The sequence below is a fragment of the Malaclemys terrapin genome, chromosome 25, assembly GCF_027887155.1.
Source record: "Malaclemys terrapin pileata isolate rMalTer1 chromosome 25, rMalTer1.hap1, whole genome shotgun sequence".
Taxonomy (NCBI): Eukaryota; Metazoa; Chordata; order Testudines; family Emydidae; genus Malaclemys; species Malaclemys terrapin.
In genome coordinates this window covers 23,077-36,746 of record NC_071529.1, presented here as the reverse complement: position 1 = coordinate 36,746, position 13,670 = coordinate 23,077, and positions in this window count along the sequence as shown.

Below are 13,670 nucleotides of genomic sequence, written 5' to 3'. Positions count from 1 at the left end.
CCATCCCCAGACACATTAACAGACTTTTCCAGTAGCTGTACTGGCCACGAATGCATCCCAAGTCCACAGGGCAAAGTAATCATTAAAAAATGCTTTCAAATCATGTTTTATATTTTAAAAGGTAAACTCACCTGAGGCCCTTTCCATGGGGTCATGGTCTGGGATACTGCCTTGGGAGGGTACTTCAGTCAGGCTGAGAAAAAAATCCTGGCTGTTGAGGAGAACGGAGTGCTGTGTGCTCTCCGCAAGCTCGTCTTCCTTCTCCTCTTCCCCATCCGCAGAATCCTCAGGTGTGGCTGAGATTACCCCCACCTCGGAATCCACGGTCAGAGGTGGGGTAGTGGTGGCGGCCCCCCCTAGAATTGCATGCAGCTCCTCGTAGAAGCGGCATGTCTGTGGCTCTGACCCGGAGCGACCGTTTGCCTCCTTTGTTTTTTGATAGGCTTGTCTGAGCTCCTTAACTTTCATGCGGCACTGATATGAGTCCCTATTGTGGCCTCTCTCCATCATGCCCTTGGAAATTTTTTCAAAAGTTTTGGCATTTCGACTTTTCGAACGAAGTTCTGCTAGCACTGAATCCTCTTCCCCATATAGTGATCAGATCCAGTACCTCCCGTACGATCCATGCTGGTGCTTTTTTTTCCGATTCTCGGATTGCATGGTTACCTGTGCTCTCCACGCTGGGCAAACAGGAAATAAAATTCAAAAGTTCGCGGGGCTTTTCCTGTCTACCTGGCCAGTGCATCCGAGTTCAGTTTGCTGTCCAGAGTGGTCACAATGGTGCACTGGGGGATAGCTCCCGGAGGTCAATACCATCGAATTGCAGCCACACTAACCCTAATTCGAAATGGCAATATCGATTTCGGTACTACTCCCCTCGTTGGGGAGGAGTACAGAAATCGGTTTTAAGAGCCCTTTATTTCAAAATAAGTGGCTTCGTTGTGTGGACGGGTGCAGGGTTAATTTGATTTAATGCTGCTAAATTCGAATTAAACTCATATTGTAGACCAGGCCCAAGATGGGCCATTGCAGACAGTTGACAAGAGGTGTGAGGATACTTAACATGGGGAAATAGATTCAATCTGTGTAATGACTCAGCCATTCCCAGTCTCTATTCAAACCTAAGTTAATGGTATCTAGTTTGCATATTAATTCTAGTTCAGCAGTTTCTCGTTGGAGTCTGTTTTTGAAGCTTTTCTGTTGCAAAATTGCCATCTTTAAGTCTGTCACTGAGTGACCAGAGAGGTTGAAGTGTTCTCTTACTGGTTTTTGAATGTTATGATTCCTGATGTTAGATTTGTGTCCATTTATTCTTTCGCATAGAGACTGTCCGGTTTGGCCAATGTACGTGGCAGAGGGGCATTGCTGGCACTTGATGGTATATATCCCATTGGTAGATGTGCAGGCAGGTGAACAAGCCTGTGATAGTGTGGCTGATGTGCTTAGGTCCTATGATGGTGTCACTTGAATAGATATGTGGACAGAGTTGGCATCGTGCTTTGTTGCAAGGATAGGTTCCTGGATTAGTGTTTTTGTTTTGTGATGTGTGGTTGCTGGTGAGGAATTGCTTCAGGTTGGGGGGCTGTTTGTAAGCGAGGACTGGTCTGTCTCCCAAGATCTGTGAGGAAACCTCCTCAGAACTGGCCTTGTGTTTCTTTCATGTTTGATATCTTTGGGGTTCAAACATCCAGACTATATGTGGTTCACAGCAACAGATACTTTGAGAAACCTGCTGGGTTAACCGGGCCTTTTCCAAACTGACATTGGCTCAAAGTCTGTCTCAATTCAGCTGGATTGGTACACTTCTGTATCAAAGGAGTGGTTCACTCCTGATTTGTCCAGAGACTTCGGGGGAGGTGTGGTAAGATAGGATAAGTAGGAATTGACAATAATGAAGTTAAAGGTAAGGGTGAAAGACCCTCATCGTGCAGGTCAACAAGCCTGTTCTGTTCATTCCCTCTGACACATCTAGCACTGGTCACTCTCAGGCAGCACACTGGGCTAGATGGACCATTGGTCTGACCCAGTATGACCAGTCTTGAATTCTTATGTAAGCCATCTACAGCCTTGTCTACACTGGCAAGTTTCTGCTCAGGAAAGCAGCTTTCTGTCGTGTAACTTCTGAGGTGTATGCACTGTCAAGCCACTTAGTGCGCAGAAACAGCACAGTTGTAGGGCTGTAAAAAAAACCACCCCGATGAGAGTTGTACATCTTTCTGCGCCGGGGCTACAGCGCCGCGGTGCCAGTGTAGACACCCAGGTGGATTACAGTGCTGTGACTGGCCTCCTGGAGGTGTCACACACTCCCTGTTCTTGTTTCTCTGGTCATCAGTTTGAACTCTACTGCACTGCCCTCAGGTGACCAACCATGAAACCCAGCCCTTAAATTACTTGGGAATTTTGAAAATCCCCTTCCTGTTTCCTCAGTGATGCATGCAGTGGTCTCAGCGCATCTTTCGAGGTGACCATGCCTGCTCCACGCACCGGGGATCCCCTGCTTGGAGCAATGCCGAGCTGCTGAACCTCATCAGCATTTGGGGAGAGGAGTCTGTCCAGTCTCAGCTGTGCTCCAGCCGTAGGAGTTATGATACCTACAGATTTCACGATGCATGAGAGAAAGGGGCCACGACCAGGACACATTGCAGTGTAGGGTCAAAGTGAAGGAGCTGCGGAACGCCTACCACAAGGCGTGGGAGGCAAAACGCCGCTCTGGTGCTGCACCCACAAGCTCCCGTTTCTACAAAGAGCTGGACGCGATACTCCATGGGGACCCCACCTCCACTGCGAAGGCCACTGTGGGTACTTCAGTGGCTCACATGCCAGTAGAGAGTGGACCAAGCCAGGAGGAGTAAATCTTGGACGATGATGTGGAGGAGGACTCGGAGGTCAGAGATGCATGCAGCCCGGACTTCTTATCTACTCCGGAGGAGGTTAGCCAGTCACAGCTGTCAGAGCTTGGCGAAGTGCAAACAGGAGAGGAGGCCCTTGGTGAGTGGCTTTGATCTGGGGAAATCACTGAAGCAGGCTGTTGGGGGCAGGAGGGTTGCAGAAAGGAGGCTCGTGTCTGTATGATGTGCGTACCACCACATACCTAGTCTGAGCAATGGAACAGGGTGTTGATTGACTCCCTCACTTCACGGGAATCTGCCCCAGAGATCTCCATGAAACTCATGGAGATACTGGGCAATCTGCTGCTGCAGGATCTTTGGCAGAGTTGCTTTGTTTCTTGCCCCATTAAGGGTTATTTTCCCATGCCACTCTGGCGTCACCGGAGGGACGGTTGGCAGAGACCATTGCTGCACACAGGTGAGCCGCATAAGGGCCAGGGCGGACACTGCAGTCTTGGAGAAGACCCTTCCTTGATTCCCTGCTCACCCTCAGCAGAGAGATATCTTCCATAATGAACACAGCCTGTGGAAAATATGGGCACACAAATGATTATAAGGCCTCCCCCTCCCCCACAGTGCTGTATCTCCCCAAGAGTCACGTGCCCACTGTACAGTACGGTCCTGGACAGTGATTTCCCCTGCCGTTACCATTTTGGGGGTCTTATGGCTCATGTGTGCTTGGGTGGGGACCGCCATTTAGTGATAGGTATGTGAATAGTGGCTGTCATTTAAATCACTGCATCAGTGGTCTGTGTGTTGCAAACAATACTGCTTCTGTAAAATGTTGCATTTTGGCTTCACAGATATGACCTTGAGAGCCCAGCCTCCCTCTTTGTTATTGGCGGCTGAACGGCTGTTCAGAATTAGAAAGTGGCCATGAAGAACTAAAGAGAACTTTCTGCATGATGTCATGAGGCACTCTATGGCTGAAAGACAAGAACTGAAGGAGTGGCGGGACAGCGAGAAGAAAGACTGAAAGGAGAACACGGTGTGCCAGAATGAAGCCATGTAGCAGCTCTTAAACATTATGGAGTGCCAAGCAGACACGGTCTAGGCGCTACTAGCACTGCAAACCAAGCAGCTCCGTGCCCGCCCTCCCCTGCAGCCGCTGTCGGAGGGTGGGCACTGAGAAAAATACCCCTTGCAATTAATGTACTCGCTAGCTAGGTAGTCTGGTGCCAGAATTGGAATGTGTGTGCCATCTATCCCACTCCACAGTTAAGGAAGCCCATTTGTGCAATGCCATCCACAATGGCAACGACGTTGCCCAGAATCAGGGTCTTTCGGCGCAGGATGCAATTAATGCCCTGCACACTTTTTTGTCAACATGCATCCAACAGTTGACTTTCCCCCTCCAAACTGGTTAGCGACTGATTCGTAGCAGTCTGGAGTAGCCAGTTTCCACAGTGCAATTGTCATGCGCTTCTCCAACGACAGGGCAGCTCTCATTCTCAGGTCCTTGTGCTGCAGGGCTGGAGTGAGCTCACCACAGTCATATGAATGTGGCTTTCCTCATCCAAAAGCTCTGCAGCCACTGCTCGTCATCCCAGATGTGCACAACGATGTGATCCCACCACTCCGTGGTTGTTTCCTGAGCCCAAAAGCACCTTCCACTGTGGTCAGCTCCTCCATGAATGACACAAACAATCTCATGTCATAGCTACTATGCATGGCGAGATCAATGTCCAATTCCTCTTGCCTTTGTAGTTTAAGGGATACTGAGTGCACTGCTCTGAATACCGCTCCAAGTGCCACAAGTGTGAACACGCTATTGTGCGTGCAGCTGACGGTGTGAAATCTCAATAGCGGTTTCCCTTCAGCGCTCTGAGTGGCACTGAACTCCCGGCACTGTAACTCTGCCCATGTAGACTAAGGCCTTGGCTACACTTGAGAGTTACAGCGCAATAAAGCCTTCCAGAGCGCTATACCTCACTCCCCATCCACACTGGCAAGGCACGTACAGCGCTGTATCTCCGTGGCTACAGTGCTGCAGGTACTCCACCTTCCCAAGAGGAATAACAGCTGCTGCAGAGTGGCTGAGATGCTGCTGCTCCATTGTAAATGGGGAGTAACCTTATTACGCAGTGTTTGACCTCCGGAAGCTTCCTCTCTTGTTCCTCTCTTTGTTTTGTTGTGAACTCCAGACACTCCAGGAGCTGCTTATCAAAAAAACAAACACAGCTACTATTTGCTTTGAATGAGTAGAGGCAGGCTGTGGGGCTCCCTTTGGAATGCCCACAGCTAATGTTTGCTTGAAGAGAGAGGCGGCGCTGGGGTGGGGGGTCCATTTCGGGGAGCGGCTGCTTATCTGGTCTGTGAGAAAAAAAACAAAAACTGCTGTGTGCTTTCAGTGACAGAGAGGGGTGGAGGAGGGAGAGGGGTTGGAACTTGCAAGGCAGGGTGCTGACACAGTGTCCGCCCTCCAAAAACCCACACTCTCTCTCCCCCCACACTCCCTGTCTCACTCCACTCCACCCCCTTTTTGAAAAGCACATTGCAGCCACTTGAACGCTGGGATAGCTGCCCATAATGCACCGCTCCTATTGCCGCTGCAAATGTGGCCAGGACAGTGCGCTGTCAGCTGTCAGTGTGGACAGACTGCAGCGCTTTCCCTACTCAGCTGTACGAAGACAAGTTTAACTCAAAGCACTGTACAGCTGCAAGTGTAGCCATACCCATAGCATCAGAGAGATTGACTGCCAGGATCCCAGGACTGATCCCCTCTGGGGAATGAAGCACAATGTCGATAGGCTATGCAGCCTTCACTAGTCTCCCTGTACCTGAAAACCCTGCTAGCCCAAAATGCTGGACCATCTCTGCCATTACCTGGTTCCTGAACTGCAGCTGTAGTTCCTACTCCAGGTGAATCCAAAGACCGAGAGGTGCAGAGATCCAGCCCCTTATAATCTTAGAAACATTTTGTTCATTTTTCTATTTTTTTGTCCGTTTCTTTTTATGAAGTTGGAGACCTCCCGGCCTTTCTATTAGATTGGGGCGTAACAGTGTGGCTCAGTTGGTGAGTGTGTGAACACCTCTGAAATCTACACAGGGAAGATGCTAGAAAGAATAGGTCCCCAAATCTGAATAGTCTTAAAACTCTGCCCAATGAAATGACTGAATGTATGCTCCTCACCCCTCCTGCACCCCCAGCCCGCAGCCTGCATCCAGCACCCAAACTCCCACCCAGAGCCTGCACCTCCTCCACCCCCTCCTGTTCCCAAACATCCTCGCAGAGCCTGCACCTCCAGCATAGAGCCTGCACCCCCACCCCCTCCCACACATCCCCTCCTGCCACCAAATTCCCTCCCAGAGCCTGCACCCACACTCCCTCCTACAGCCTGCACCCCCACCCCCGTCCCTGCACCCAGCACCCAAACTCCATCCCAGAGCCTGCACCCCAGACCCCCTCCCCCACCCAAACTCCCTCCCAGAGCCCACCCTCTCACCCCTTCTGCACCCAAACTCCCTCCCAGTGCTTGCACCACAATCCCCTGCACCCCAGGCCTCCTCCCCCCACTCAATATCCCTCCCCAAGCCTTAGGCAGGTGGGGTTGGGGGGGGTGGGCTCTGTGCATTCTGGGCACCACCAAAATTTCTACAAACCTGCCACCCCTGTTGTCCACTGCACTCCTTGGTTCTCTCCAGCTGCTCCCCTTCTAGAGACTTTTTTCTATCCCATCTCTTCTCCTCTCTGTGCTCTCTCTTTCCCTGCTCCCATTTGTTTCTTATGGGACCTGGCCCCATAGTTCTATGTTGTGCAATATCATGTTTAACTTTCCAAATCATCTGGGGCCCGGAGAATATTTCCAGGTGGTTGTCCCCTATGTAGAATGCAGTGATCTCTGGTGTGTCCTCAAGGGGAACCAGTTCACAAAAAAGAGCCAGGAGTTGGTCCCAGTGCATCCCCCATCTGCTGTGCGGAGAGAAAATTGCCTCCAGGCCAAGGCCCAGCTGCAAACCCCTGGCTGAATTACAGGCTGTCTTGGAAGCCCACTGCACAATGCTGTGCTCACAAATTCATATCCCCAGCCACAGGTGTACTTCCATATAATCTAAGTAAGAGACATGGGGAAGGAAGCAAACAGGGCTAAAACGTCATACATATGACCCACCACATGCATTGGCCTCCCCTCAGGCAGGGGACTTATAGGCCCTTCTGCCAGTTGGTATCAGCAGCAACAAGGGCTGGCTTTAATGTCTAGGGGAGGAGAACAGCAGAGATGGAGGAGGAGAGAGAGAGTCTTGGGAGAGGAAGCAGCTGGAGGGAAGTAAGGAGTGCAGCGTGCAAACTGACCAGCTGAGGGTCACAGGAGTCCTGAAGGGCCTATAGCTGCAGGTCCCAGGGTGTAATGGTCAGCTCTCAGGACTCTGAATCCTGCAATCTGAGTTCAAATCCCAGTGGGACCCCCTGGTTCTGTGTTGGTTTGCTATAAAGCCTTGGAGCTCAATGTGCTTGATTTCCTTGTTCCTAGGTGCACCAGAGTGAGGTTTTTCCTTCCTGCTGGGTGACTGGTGCCCACTAGAGCTAGGTCTTTGGTCTGGCTTGTTCAATAGGTTGGGACCCTAGACTTAGTCTGGCAAGAGATTCCTGCGAGTTGACCTGATGGTTGTGTTTCTTGCTGCTTCACCTGATGCCCACAATTTGGTCCTTGTACCTGCAGCTGCCATGCTCTTCCTCCTGCCCATATGGCACTTAAGGGGAGCAGTAACAGGGCCAGGCTTAATAGTCAGGGTAGGGCAGGAGAGAGAGAGTCAGTCCCAGGCTGAAGGCCAGCACACCTTTCCTTCTCTGGGCCCTAGAGCACAGGCGGCTGTTGCTGATAGCTCTAAGGGAAGGCTTAAATGCCACAGAGCAACCAAGGGCAGGGCAAGAGGAGGGGAGGGCCATGTCCATGTGTGAATTCAGATAGTAATTGATATCCCGGCTACATACACATAAAAGTGTGCAGCTATTATGTTGCTGAATATGATAAATTTTATAGACTATTAAAGAGCACATCTTTACATAAATTATACCCAGAAATTGCTGATATCAATATTAACTTGCAAATTTCCCTGTATAAGCAGACATCCATAGAAATATCAATATTTGGCCTTAAAGGAAGTATGAGGCTTCCCTTTAGTGCAAATAAAGGAGAAATGTTGTCATGTTTTACATAAATTTTCACCTTACAGAAACTTACATGTTTCTCACTGTCCTGAGTTCCATGGGACATGGGGAAGCTCTAGGAGATGTCTCCCCTGGGGATCATGTATTACCTGGATCCAAATGCTGGGGGAAGCCAGACCCAACCTGCAGCCAAGAATACCAATTCCTAGAAGCTCCCTCCTATAAAGAACTAAACTGAGGGGTCGTGAAGAAGCTGGATGTTAGGTAATTTTGCCTGAGTGCTTAATGTGATGGATCAGAAATTCATTGGGGTGTCCCCACACAGGTGGAAATGCTTCTGACTATGAAACTTCCTGTCTCTTTTGGTTTTAGTGCTATAATATTAGTGGCCAACCATGGTACTCTCAAACATTCTCTCTCTCTCTCTCACACACACACACACACACACACACACACACAAAGAAAATCCTTGCAAGAAGTCAAAAATGATTGCTGGATTTCAATGCTCTGCTTGATAGTATCCAAACACAAGCTGAACTTGTCAGGCATAGGTGGGGGCTGGCAGGGAGTGGGGTGTGGGATGGTTTCAATTACACAGACAGGCTCTAGTGACAAAGTTCTAGAATGTGTGGGAGTGTAAAGCTGGTTAGTCAATGTTGCACCTCTCATAGACAGACCATATCAGCTGGCAGGGGAGTGTAAATCTCATCTCTAATATGGCACATTCTACCGAACGTGAGAGGTACCTTCATTTATGCTCCGTGAGGTTTGATCTCTGTTTTGTGCACTGTGTTTGTGAATGAAAATTATAGACTACCATATTCAAGAAAAAAAAATGCATCAGTACATGGGATTGCCCGAACCACCACCAGAGAAATGCCACTGAGTGAAAGGTAATGATGTTCCTCTGTACTAGATGGGGACTGGCTACAAAGCTTGCTTACGCACACACCAGATGCGTTCAGCATTAGATCGTTTAATGCTCTACCAGGAGTTCATTTAAAGCAGGTATTTTACACACACCGCCACCTTGTGGCTGATTAAGGGGATGCTAAACTCTAGTATACTAAAGGGTGCACTGCAGGGCCTCCAGGCTATTTGCCTATCATCCTTCTCTGGCTTCTGTCCAAAACCCCGGCAGAGCAACGAGACATGCATTTGTAGGCTCCCTCTCATAGCCCAGTCAGATCATAGATTCTACAGCCTGGAGAGTTTGTTTTCTTCATTCGGGGTCATCTCCTCTCCCTGTGTAGCCAGCAGTAATGCTTGATGGTCCTAACACACATGTCCCAAGCTCTAGTCAGAAGAGACCTCACTAGAAGTGTGAAGAATAGTTGCCCACCTAGAGCAGGGGCGGTTGTAGTGATATGATCTAGCTGAATGATAAAAGGATTAGAGAACACAACTTGTAGGGATAGACTAAAGGAGCTCAGTCTATTTAGCTAAAGACAGAGAAGGTTAAGGGGTGACTTGATCCCAAACTATAAATATCTAAGTGGGGAACAAATATTTAATACTGGGCTCCTCAATCTAGTAGAGAAAGGTATAACAAGATCCAATGGCTGGAAGTTGAAGCTAGACCAATTCAGATTGGAGATAAGGTGTATATTTTTAACCATGAGAGTAACTAACCATTGGAATAACTTACCAAGGGTTGTGGTGGATTCTCTATCACTGACAATTCTTAAATTGAGGTTGGATGTTTTGCTACGAGATCTGCTCGAAGAGTTATTCTGGGGATGTTCAATGGCCCATGTTATACAGAAGGTTGGACTACATGATTATAACTCCCTCTTTTGGTCTTGGAATCTATGTTACAAACTCCTTAAGTCTCTTAGTGTCAAATGAGAAGAACACTCATATCAAGACTTCAGATCAAGCTTTTGGTTCCAAGCTATAGACAAAGGGACTACGGAGCAGAAATTAATAGTAAATGCCTTTAGTGCTCATGCTGATGTTCACAGACAAAGTGTGAAGGAATAATTGCAAATGTTTTTGCTCCATGGGCAATGATGAACTAATCGACAGCCTGAAAAACATTGAATGTATGTCACTGTTGGTGTGTGATGGGGTTGGGACTCACCACCTGGCACCTCTTACAGGAATTAGCTCTGTCCAGTGGAGCGCCCCCTCCTGGTGGTGTCCAGTCCATCTCATCCTTGGTTGGCGTGTCCGGACCCACGTTGCTCCCAAGCTCGTGGTGTCCTCTTTGAGCCATCCTCTCCCCCTTTGGGGAGGGGGAAATCAATCAGCTGCCTCTCTGCGTCCTGGCCGATGTGGCCAACTGCACCCTCAAAGTCATTCCCCTCTTGGCAGGGCATTGGTGCAGCTCTAGATGGCCACTCCATCAGCTGGGTGCAAGGCAAGGCCACCCACTACTCCGGGTCCTAACCCAGGGACCCTCTAGTGGCAGCCATCCTGCCCGCCTTCTCTTCCTCCGTCTGTCCACATCCCTGGGCTGCTTCCCCTTTGGCCCCTAACACTGGCTAGGCCCTTCCCTTCAGGGCCTGCAGTCTGACAGACTCTGGGCTGGAGTTACCTTCTGCTCCCCCAGGCCTGCCCAGCACTGCGCGGTCCCGGGTGCTAGTCTTCCAGCTGGAGACAGACCTTCCCCTGTTGAAGGCCTGGGACAGACTGCCTGCTCCTTTCCTGAGCAGCCTTCTTATAGGGCTGAGCCTGGCCCTAATTGGCTCCCTATAAGGCCTTCCCTGATTGGCTCCCTGTCTGCGCAGGCTCACTGGCATGCTGTAGTCTAAATTCAGGGAGTGGGGCAGCCGCCCCACTACACAGTGCATTGAATCACAGATATGTGAAATTACTTCCTCTTTGGATCACAATTTCAAGGTTTATGAAGGCAGTTTGTGTCTGCAAACTATACCTGTGTATTGTGTCAAACTTAAAGAAGAAACATCAGAACTTATTGCAGCTGAGATAATAAATGTTCTGAATAAATATGGAAGCAGATAATACAAAGACAAACTTTGGTGTTCGATACAGACATGGAAGAGAACATTTACACACCGAGGTAAAGACAAGTTTAAAAAGGGAAGTGATAGGCCTTGGATGTCCTGCTCACATCATGCACAAGTATACTGAATTACAGGGGATACTATCCTGGTAGACATTGAGAGCATTCTAATTAACATTTTTGGATATTTTCATGTATTCACTGTTTGTGTGGAAAGACTGCAAAGTTTTTATGAGTATGTGGGACGAGAATATTGGAATATACTGGGATACATATCTGTTGGAAGATTATTACAAAATGTAATATGGCCTGAAAATTCTTAGCATGCATAAAGGACAACTTTCTGATTCATAAAGTTGAGGAAACAACCAGGGGGTTATCCATTTTGGATCTGGTTTTGACTAACAGGGGTAAATTAGTTGGGAATGTGAGGGTGGTGGGGAATTTGGGAGAGAAGTGATCATGATCTGATAGAATTAAAGATCCTGTGGAATGGAGAACATGAGAACAGCAAAAACAAGAGCACTGGACTTCAGACAGTTGAATTTCAATCAACTCAGAGAAATAGTAGGCAAAGTTATCTGCAAATTTGATCAGTATGCTCTCTATTCCTACATCCAGGTAATTAATGAAAATTAATTAATTTATAATTATTATTAATGAAGATATCCCATCTCCTAGAACTGGAAGGGACCTTGAAAGGTCATTGAGTCCAGCCCCCTGCCTTCACTAGCAGGACCAAGTACTGATTTTGCCCCAGATCCCCAAGTGGCCCCCTCAAGGATTGAACTCACAACCCTGGGTTTAGCAGGCCAATGCTCAAACCACCGAGCTATTCCCTCCCCCCAACATCAGGCTGAGAAGAAGAGGTTAGACTAGATGACTTTTGTGATCCCTTCTAACCCTATTATTCTATCATTCTATGACCAGCTCTGCTCACATTTTCCTACAACTTTCTAGAAAATGCAAGAGACCTCCATCAGTAATCTAATTAATATATTGTTAAGGGAAAGGGCCGGCTTCTCTGCAGAGGAGCATTGGGAAAAAATCAAACCACGAGCCTGGAGTTGATGAAAAGGCTGCTGTGACTGGCATTGGCAAGGCAGTTGCTTGCACTGCAATTGCTGCAGCACAAAAGCCTGTGCCACATGTCCTTGTGATTCGCTGGGGATGTCTGCACACAGAATCCTGATAGTGCAATCTCTGTAGGTCTTGCAGGAATTGAGAGTTACTCTCCTTTCATCTTCCTTTAATTGTCATTGATGAAAAATGAAGCAGTTAGAAGAAAAGTCCCAGAGAGTGGCAATGTGGCTAATCTGGCCAAGGCCCTGTTAGTATACTGTTTGTTAGCCTGAGATAGAATTTTGCGTTTGATTTTTGATACTCCTTACTAATATGTGTGAACAAAGAATGATGCCTGGCTGAATGTGTCTCCTCTACCAACTGCTTGGTCAATCTTTTGAGGAAATGGAGAAGACTGCCTTTGCCTAGCTGTACATTGCTTGCAAAAGAAACTACTCCCCTACCCACCCAGCACTATTCTGATCATGGTGCCCGCCCTTCGCCTTCCTTCAGGACAACCAATCCTCCCACCTCAAACTCCAAGGAGTGACTGACTCTTGCTGTGCTGAGCAGCCCTTTATATATGGGCTGCTCCAGCAAGCCTTCTGATTGGCTCTCCCAATAAGCCCTTTCCTAATAGGCTGGGTTCTGCACAGCTTCTGCAAGGCTGCTTTAATCTTTCTCCTGCTTCTTTGGGGCAGCCACACCACCACACTTGGAAAGTGGCAAATGAGAAGTCTAGAGCTGAAGGAAAGGTTACCATGACTCAGAACTGAGCCGAGGTTGTTGTGACTGAAACACAGATCACTAACCACTATATGATCACAGTGGCTAATGGGAGAAGCACGTGTTAGAAGCCCTCTGTCAGCTCAGCTGTGACTTTCTGTGCATGGAGAGCCAGACACCTCAAGGTCTGCAAGTCTTGAGGGAAATGGGTAACGTCTGTACTTTGGAATTTTCAAGTGTTGTCCTGGACCATCAACTGGAACAGTTGCAAACATTTTTTTGAGGCAGGCACCATGGCTTAGCTGGCTAAAGCACCTGTCTAGTAAACAGGAGATCCTGGGTTCAACTCTCAATGGTCCCGTGTTGTATGGCTCTTGGTCTCCTCTGCTCACGTTTTCCTCTGTCTTTCTTGGAAACAGAAGAGACCTCCCTTGGTAATCCAAGTAACTGCATGCTAAGGAAAAGGCTTCTTTGGAGAGAAGCATTGGAAAGAATCAAATCACAAGTCTGGAGTTGATGAAAAGGCTGCTGTGACTGGCATTAGCATGTGTGACAAAGTTCCTCCTCTATCTTTTATTTTTATTGGGTTCCGGGAAGTGGGCGGGCTTTGCTAAAGGATCCCACCTCTCCAACCTAAGGGGAGGACCCACAGGGCCTGAAACCCAAATGATTAGGGGGACAACTAAAGTAATAACAGGGACAGGAGTGCGGTCAAAGGGTCAAAAGAAGGGAACCTGACGGGGACACTGAGCAGAGAACCCCGGACAGTGCCCACTGCTCCTCAAAGGTGTCAAGGGAGCCAGTGGACGCCACCCAGAGGAACTCTGCCCGGATACGTGAACGGACAGAGGATCGGAAACAGGCCCCACAGTCACAGGAACCTCCATCGGCCAACCTCCTCTCCCTGGTTTTATAG